This window comes from Rhinopithecus bieti, unplaced genomic scaffold (genome assembly GCF_001698545.2).
Source record: "Rhinopithecus bieti isolate Rb0 unplaced genomic scaffold, ASM169854v2 scaffold_2827, whole genome shotgun sequence".
NCBI classification, from domain to species: domain Eukaryota; kingdom Metazoa; phylum Chordata; class Mammalia; order Primates; family Cercopithecidae; genus Rhinopithecus; species Rhinopithecus bieti.
In genome coordinates, this window is record NW_016804135.1 from 1,843,034 (window position 1) to 1,850,443 (window position 7,410).

General features: G+C 41.3%; 1 pseudogene; it reads right to left on the reverse strand.

Moving 5' to 3' along the window:
• Nucleotides 1-3,161: 3,161 nt before the first annotated feature.
• LOC108524308 (keratin, type I cytoskeletal 18 pseudogene) lies at nucleotides 3,162-4,440 on the reverse strand (annotated as a pseudogene).
• Between the last annotated feature and the right edge of the window lie 2,970 nt (nucleotides 4,441-7,410).

Genomic DNA, 7,410 nt, shown 5'->3' on the forward strand with positions numbered 1-7,410 from the left:
AAAAAAAAAAAAAAAAAAAAAAAAGCCTTGAAGAGTTCCCTTATAGCACAATTCTCTGCTGAAGTAGCTTAAGCTCCAGGTCAACTTTATTCTGCAATCCCATCTCTCTCCCATGGCTATACATCTACTGCCTCTTCTCTACTGCCTCTTCCTGCTGGGGTTTCCCTGATCAGCAAGAAGCTAAGTAGGGTGGCCAAAGTCTGCTTACCTTCTATGATATATGCCTGACTTCATCTTTGCCACACCAGATGGTGGGGGTGCAGTCTCTCTCCATTCTGCCAACAATCTCTTATAGTATTCTCATTCATTGAAAGAGACCAGGAGACAGATTAGCACACTGGCTAAGCAGACATTCAAACAGGAAATACAATCCCAGCCAGTTTCTCCTTCTGGTAGGAACCTCCATTCTTTATGAGTGACTCTCTTGGAGCCCCTCTTCCTCCCAGTTTGGCTTTAGAAAGAAAAGAATCTCCATTTCTCCCCTAAGGAGGAGCAAGGGCTTTTTTCTAACACAATCACTGCATGTATGGCACTTTCTATCTCTCTAACCTACTCTAACCTATTCATTTCATATAAGTGCATTCATTTCATGTAACCTATTCATTTCACTTCATATAGGATAATACAAAGGGTTGGTTCTGTCACTTACTACTGACTCTGAAGGAAGTGTAAATTATGGGTCCTTAATACCTCAGATTTTTCAGCTTTGACCCTAAACATTAAACATTGAATCCCACTGAATATACTGCTTCGAAAGCAAAATTTAACATTTTTAATGCTATCCCACAGCTTTTGTCTACCCTTTTCTAGAGTTTTATTTAGCTTTGTTTTTCTAAAAGCAGTCAGGAAAATAAATATTGTATTAAACCCACAGTTATTTGCATACAACTAATAATTGAATTTTCCAGACTACTACCCAAGAAGTATATTTACTCTTTTGCTGGCTTTAGGCCAAAGTTTTAAACCATTAGTTTTTAATATTCATATTCAGATATACAATTCCATTGACTTTTAAAAATCAGCAGTAATTTCAAAACTGTATTAATTTAAAGAGGTCCTGATTGCGTTAAGGCTATCATTTATTAAGACCATCTTTTTTGTTGTCATATAGACATATCATCAGGTTTAGGAAATATCTGCACCCCAGACCCATGAGCCCACCTTGATACATGGCTCAAATGCTAACTAACCTGCAAAGAAGAAGAACTGCTGAGATCTGATATCAACATTCTGCCTATAATTTGTGGGGAAAACATATTTTAGTATTTTAGGAGTGTACTCCCTAATGGTACAATATAGTCATTTTAGGACATGAAATATGATGGGTATCTGTCAAATATTACTTGAAGATACCAACAAGTTATGGGAAAGATGAAGATTAAATTGCATTGCCCTTTTTGTGCTGTTCCTGGGCTGATGTTTAACGAAGTTCACAGCATCCATATTTCAGTGTTGGAGGAGAACAATCTATCTGTTTTGTTTTGATTCCAAAGCAAGTCATGGTGCTTGCATATTGCATTTAAGTATTGGCTTTAAGCAAAAAGTTAATTTAAAAAATGATCCTAAATCAAGAAGTTCTTTCTTAATGTAGATGAGACCCCATTACATCTTAAAAAAAAAAAAAAAAAGCAACACCCAGAATTATTAAGAACTAACCTACTGTGCAAAGTGGAACTAGAGATGTGTGTAAGGATACCCTCTATGGCCTTTAAAATTCATCATAAGTAAGTAGGTACTGGCGGCAGTTCCCACGAAAGAAAAGAAAGAATAGCCTGTTCAGCAAGTCATTCCATAGTGTGCATCAATCTCCAAGTCAGAGAACCCCTTTAGGGATTGTTATACACAGATACTTGAGCCAAGCAGGGTCAAGCTTCTCATGACCAAGTAATAATAATTAGTCTTCTGACTGAAAATATATTTTCCTTGCCAGTCAGCATATTATACTTTCTTTACAAATTATCTTTTTTCCCTGCAAGAAAAGTTGGGTGGACATATTTTTATGGATGTTTCTATCTTTCTCTCTGTGACTATATTTTTTAAATCCACTCTATACATTCTCAGAAGAGAATCAGAAATTACATCAGAAACGATTCACCTAGAGAGACTGTGTAAAACTGGAAGTTTTTATTATATCCAGGTTTTCTGTTATCATCTATATTTTCTTCACTGTATTTGAAAATAAAAAAATAATGCAGCCAATGTAGAGAAACAAAGAAGCTTTGTGTTTAGTACAACAAAGAAAGGAAGAAAGGTAAAACTGTATCCCCACTCTTCAGTCAAGTCGTGGGAGGGAAAAACCCCCAAAAACAAGATGACAGTCTTCCTGAGGGAGGGGAAGTAGAAAAATAAACCCTTGTGCACTATTGGTGGGAATGTAAATTAGTACAACCACTATGGGAAACAGTTTGGAAGTTCCTCAAAAAACTAAAAATTGAGCTACCATATAATCCAGCAATCCCACTGCTGGGTATATATACAAAAGAAAGGAAATGAGTGCATTGAAGAGATAACTGCACTCCTATGTTTGTGGCAGCACTGTTCATAATAGCTAAGATTTGGAAGCAACCTAAGTGACTATCAACAGATGAATGGATAAAGAAAATGTGGTACACATACACAATGGAGTGCTATTAAGTCATAAAAAACGAATGAGATCTAGTCACTTGCAACAACATGGATGGAACTGGAGATCATTATGTTAAGCAAAATAAACCAAGCACAGAAAGATAAACATCACATGTTCTCACTTATTTCTGGTATCTAAAAATCAAAACGATTGAACTCATAGAGATAGGGAGTAAAAGGATGGTTACCAGGGACTGGGAAGGGTAGTGGGGAGCAGGGGGAGGTGGGAATGTTTAATGAGTACGAAAAACAATTAGTTAGGAGTGGCTGGCTGGAGTTCCAGGCCAGTGGGTCTTATGCCGTGAGGCACCATGGAAGTGGGGCCCACAGACTCTTGCTACTCAGCCCCCTGGATTCAGCCTCATTCCTAGGGAATTGTTTAACAGCTTTTGAAGTATCCAAGCAACCAGGGGCTGAAGTGGACCCCCAGCACTGCATAGCTGCTTTACAAAAATGTGGTCAGACTACTTTTTTTTTTGACCTCTGAACATTTTATTGACCTCCTGCTCCCCAAATGGTATGCTGCTTCTGCTGGCTTAATGTCTCAGAACTTTTGTGTCATTGGTCTCAGACACCACTTTGCCATCCAGTATCTGGTGGGTGGTGGTCTTTTGGATGGTTTTCATGGAGTTGCTGCTGTCCAGGGCATCACCAAGACTGAAGTCCTTGCCATCTTCCAGCAGGCGACGGTAGGTGGTGATCTCAACCTCCAGTTTGACCTTGATGTTCAGCAGGGCCTCCTACTCCTGGGCTTGGCACTGTCCCTCTGCCTGAGTCTGTGCCAGCTCTGACTCCAGGTGCAGCAGGATCCCGTTGAGCAGCTCCATCTGCTGGGTGTAGTGGGCCCTCACCTCCCTCAGGCTGTTCTCCAAGCTGGCCTTCAGATTTCTCATGGAGTCCAGGTCCATCTCCAAGGACCAGACTGTATGTCTCAGCTCCATGAGCATCATCTCAGCAGCTCCAACCTCTGTGGACGGCGTGGTGGCCACTGTAGTCTCTCCTCAGTCTGCTGAGACCAGTGCTTGTCAAGCTCCTCTCGGTTCTTCCAAGCCAGCTCGTCATATTGGACCTGGATGTCTGCCATGATCTTGACAGGGTCCTTAGATTTGGGGATATCTACCTCCAGGGTCAACCCAAAGCTAGCAATCTGAGCTTGTAGGCCTTTTACTTCCTCTTCGTGGTTCTTCTTCATAAAGAGCAGCTCCGCCTTGAGAGCCTCAATCTCTGTCTTCAGCTGCAGCCAAGTGACACTGGTCATCAGTAACCTTATGGACCCATGGATGTCACTCTCCACAGACTGGCACATGGCCAGCTCTGTCTCATACTTTACTCTAAAGTCATCAGCAGCAAGACGGGCATTGTTGATCTGCAGAATGATGCCAGCATTGTCCACAGCATTTGCGAAGATCTGAGCCCTCAGGTCCTCGATGGTCTTGAAGTAATGACTCCAGTCTCTAACCTGGGGTCCCTTCTTCTCCAGGTGCTCCTGGATTTTGTTGTCCAGCTTCCTGTTTTCAGTCTCCAGGCTCCTCACTCTGTCCAGGTAGGAGGCCAGGTGGTCGTTCAGGCTTTGCATGGTCTCCTTCTCATTCTGGATGTCTCCCATTCCTGCCAGACCCCCGGCCATCCCCACAGCCAGGCCCCGGGATCCCACGCCACCCTGGAAGCCAGTGGAGTGGGACACGGAGATCCAGGAACCACAGCCCCCAGCACCTGCATAGACACTGGCTGCACTGCTGACCGGCCGGGTGCCATAGCTGGGCACCTGGATAGAGCCCAGTAGTTGGTGAAGGTAGAGTGAGTGGTGAAGCTCATGCTTTCCCAGGAGGACAGCAAGAGGACAGGACTCAGGCTTTGCTGACGACCCAGACAACTTTTTTAAATAGGCCTTTGATCCCATTTCTCCTGACTGGGTCAGACCTCAGATCTGGAGTCTTCAGCCACCTCCTACAGGTGCATTCAGGCTGGCAACAAGTCTGTACCTCCCTGAGATGAGATGGTCAGCAGTGCAGCCAGTGTCTATGCAGGTGCTGGGGGCTGTGGTTCCTGGATCTCTGTGTCCCACTCCACCGGCTTCCAGGGTGGCATGGGATCCCGGGGCCTGGCTGTGGGGATGGCCGGGGGTCTGGCAGGAATGGGAGACATCCAGAATGAGAAGGAGACCATGCAAAGCCTGAATGACCACCTGGCCTCCTACCTGGACAGAGTGAGGAGCCTGGAGACTGAGAACAGGAAGGGGCAGAGGAAGGGGCAGGCTGCCATCTTTGCTCATTCACATCCTTCACTGGCGATGCCTCTATGTACTGGAAAATCTGAGTTGATTAGGGACTAGAGAAGACTCCCAGCATACCACAGCAGTCCTGCTGAAAAGTAGTTAGACTGTTAAAGGGAAAAAAAAAAATCATCCAAAAGTCAGCAACCTCAAAGATAGAAGGTAGATACGCATACAAAGATGAGAGAAAGATTCACCACAAGAACGCTGATAAAACATTGCAGGAGTTGACAGACAAAATAGCTGGTATAAAGAAGAATGTAACCAACCTGACAGAGCTGAAAAACACCCTACAAGAATTTCATAATGCAATCACAAGTATTAATAGCATAATAGATCAAGCAGAGGAAAGAATCTCAGAGCTTGAAGACTGCCTGTCTGACAAGATGGGAGCAGACAAAAATAGAGAAAAAAGAATGAAAAGGCATAAACAAAACCTCCAAGAAATGTGGGTTTATGTAAACAGACTGAATCTATGACTGATTAGTGTACCTAAAAGAGATGGGAAGAATGGAATCAATTTGGAAAACATACTTCAGGATATCATCCATGAGAACGTTCCCAACCTAGCTAGATAGGCCAACATTCAAATTTCATAAATGAAGGAGAAATAAGATCCTTTTCAGACAAGCAAATGCTGAGAGAACTTGTTACCTCCAAAACTGCCTTACAAGAGATCCTGAAGGAAGCAATAAATATGAAAAGTAAAGACCATTACCAGTTACTACAAAAACACAATGAAGTACACAGACCAGTGACACAATAAAGCAACTGCATTAACAAGTTTACAAAATAACTAGCTAACATCATGATGACAGGATCAAACCCACACATATCAATACTAACCTTAAATGTAAATAGGATAAATACACCAATTAAAGGACACAGAGTGGCAAGCTGGATAAAGAACCAAGACCCATCAGTATGCTATCTTCGAAAGACCCATCTCACATGCAATGACCCACATAGGATCAAAATAAAGGGATGGAGGAAAATCTACCAAGAAATGGAAAACAGAAAAAATCAGGGGTTGCAATTCTCCTTTCCGACAAAACAGATGTTAAACCAACAAAGATCAAAGAAGATGAAGAAGGGCATTACATAATGGTAAAGGGTTCAATTCAGCAAAAAGAATTAACTATCCTAAATACATATGCGCCCAACACAGGAACACCCAGATTCATAAAGCAAGTTCTCAGAGACCTTCAAAGAGACTTAGACTCCTACAAAATAATAGTGGGGAATTTTAACACCCCACCAACAATATTAGACAGATCATCAAGACAGAAAATTAACAAAGATATTCAGGACCTGAACTCAGCAGTGGATCAAATGGACCTAATAGATATCTATAGAACTCTCCACCCAAAAGCAACAAAATATACATTCTTCTCATCACTACATGGCATTTACTGTAAAATCAATCACATAATCAGAAGTAAAACACTCCTCAGCAAATTCAAAAGACCTGAAATCATAACAAACAGTCTCTCAGAGCACAGTACAAATTTGAAATCAAGACTAAGAAATTCATTCAAAACCATACAGTTACATGAAAATTGAATAACCTGCTCTGAAATGACTTTTGGTTAAATAATAAAATTAAAGCAGAAATCAACAAGTTCTTTGAAAGTAATGAAAACAAAGATACAACACACCAGAATCTCTGGGACACAGTTATGGCAGTTTTCAGAGGGAAATTTACTAAATGCGCTAAATGCGCACATCAAAAGTTAGAAAACCTCAAGTTAACCCAACATCACAACTAAAAGAACTACAGAACGAATAGTAAACAAATCCCAAAGCTAACAGAGGACAAAAAATAACCAAAATCAGAGCTGAACCAAAAGATATTGAGACATAAGAAACCATTCAAAGCTTCAATAAATCCAGGAGCTAGTTTTTTGAAAAATTAATAAAACAGATGACTACCAGCTAGACTAATAAAGAAAACAAGTAGTTTCAAATAAACACAATCATAAATGACAAGGGGGATATCACCACTGACTCCACAGAAATACAAACAACCATCAGAGAATATTATGAACATCTCTATGCACATAAACTAGAAAATCTAGAAAAAACATAAATTTCTGGACACATACACCCTCCTATGACTGAACCAGGAAGAAACTGAATCCCTGAACAGACTAATAACAAGTTCTGAAATTGAGGCAGTAATAAATAGCATATCAACCAAAAAAAACCCAGGACCAGATGGATTCACAGATGAATTCTTCCAAATGTACAAAGAAGAGCTAGTACCATTCCCTTTGCAACTATTCCAAAATACTGAAGAGGAAGGACTCCTTCTGAACCCATTCTATGAGGCCAGCATCATCCTGATACCCAAACCTGGAAGAGATACAACAAAAAAAGAAAACTTCAGGCCCATATCCTTGATGAACACTGATGCAAAAATCCCCAACAAAATACTGGCAAGTCAAATCCAGCAGCATATCAAAAGCTAGCTGATCCACCACAATCAAGGAAGCTTCATCCCTGGGATGCAA